The sequence below is a fragment of the Mixophyes fleayi genome, chromosome 12, assembly GCF_038048845.1.
Source record: "Mixophyes fleayi isolate aMixFle1 chromosome 12, aMixFle1.hap1, whole genome shotgun sequence".
Classification (NCBI taxonomy): Eukaryota; Metazoa; Chordata; class Amphibia; order Anura; family Limnodynastidae; genus Mixophyes; species Mixophyes fleayi.
This window is the reverse complement of record NC_134413.1, coordinates 78,015,192-78,017,163: the sequence shown is the minus strand read 5'-3', so window position 1 is coordinate 78,017,163 and position 1,972 is coordinate 78,015,192.

Genomic DNA, 1,972 nt, shown 5'->3' with positions numbered 1-1,972 from the left:
TTATCATATTTATATAGCGCCGCTGATTCCGCGGCGCTGTACAGAGAACTCATTCATGTCATTCCCTGCCCCATTGGAGCTTACAGTCTAAATTCCCTAACATACACACACACAGACAGAGAGAGAGAGAGAGTGACTAAGGTCAATTTGATAGCAGCCAATTAACCTACTAGTATGTTTTTGGAGTGTGGGAGGAAACCGGAGCACCCGGAGGAAACCCACGCAAACTCCACACTGATAAAGCCATAGTTGGGAATTGAACTCATGACCCCAGTGCTGTGAGGTAGAAGTGCTAACCACTTAGCCATCTTGCTCAGAACAAATCAAGAGATGGTGCAATGAATAAGAATAGGAGCAGAAATGGAGCATCGGTTATCACAAGTGGGACCAACTTATCTTGAGCCACAGTAATGAACACACGAATACAGCTTAGTAAATATAGATAATTAGCTGGTGTAGCCTGGTTAAAGGCAAGTTCACATCTCGGTGATTTTTGCAATTTTTATGCATGTCTGTTCACATGAATATTGCATTTACATAATATGTTTTGTACAAGTTTAGATATTGCTAATATTGAAGCAATTAATCTTGACAGGGGTACCACAAGAGCCCCCAATACACATCTTGGGCCGGTAACCTGACTATACGCTCAATTCTGGAGATGGGTGAGCACCCTGACATTGTCCTCTCCCCTCACTCGCTAGATTCCACTGTTGCCAGTGAACATTCCGTTCTCGCGCTCTCCACCGCATTGTATCGTTTCCTTACGATTCAATATATTTAGGGGTACTTCTTTGAATGGGTCAGGAGCCTTAAGGAACACGGAAAACATTATTGTTTATTTTTCTGTTCTCATGCTTATGGTCTGTAAATGTTGTGCGCTGTACATCCCCTCTACCCTCCCCTGCTTCCTTCCTCTTCTCTTTTCTGTATCCTCCCTCCCCCAACTAATTCTGGCAAAACCTCAAACATATAGTGGTTTAAAATACAATGTTTGAATACGCCATAGAAATTGCTCGTTTTCAGTGATTCAATCTGATAGTTATGAAAATAAATGCAGAGAAGGGAAAATAGCTTAAATTGACTTGGGATGACTTGTGCTTCATCGGTGAAGAAAATCAAACGGGGCTGTTTAGCACCAATAGATTGTGTTTTATATTATCCTTTGCGATCATTTTTGGTATCTCATCTGTTTAATAAACTGCGTAAATCAATTTGGGGAATGGCCATTGCATCAAGTTATACAAGTTATGAAACGGCTTAACAAAGGAGAAATCAGAGATTGCTCCTGCACTAACCTACTTTTCATTTGTTACCGCTGTCCCCACTGTGATGTTAGGGGCTTTTAGCTGCAAACTAACGCCATCTCAGGATATCTTTCCTGTCCCTATGGCGTCCAGTGGAGCCGCAAAGGCTTTGCTTGGTCCCCCGTCGGGTCAGGTCCCTATGCGTATGCACGGACTTTAGCCGACTTCACCTGGAACTTTATCTGGGGCTCCCAGAGCATACCAAATACCTGTGATACAACATTATGTATTGCAATGTTATGTGTAGTGAGCCCAAATAGAGTCATTAAGGCATGTATCTGTGTTTTTGAGCAGATCCTCTGCATGCACAGAACAGGTTAAAAAAAGGCTTACTACAGCCTACGATATAGGGGAGTGAAGGAGGTGGGGAACGGACGGATGAATGTAGGTAACGTACCGTAAGCACGCTGGTTTTAGCCGTAACTCCTGCACCTGCCATGAGTCTAGTTTAAATCCTGAGCCTGGTCCGGCGGCTTTTCAGCTGCCGGATCAGGCAGCTCTATAAAGTGGTAAAAAAGAGTTTTAAAACAATAAATAAATGCGTGGGGTCCCCCTCCAAACACTATTAACCCTTGTGCTGCCAGCCTAGTGCTGCGTAGACCTAGCCTTTCCAGTTTCTAACTTACACACAGGACCACCCTCTCTGAAGTGAGGCACCTAGTGCC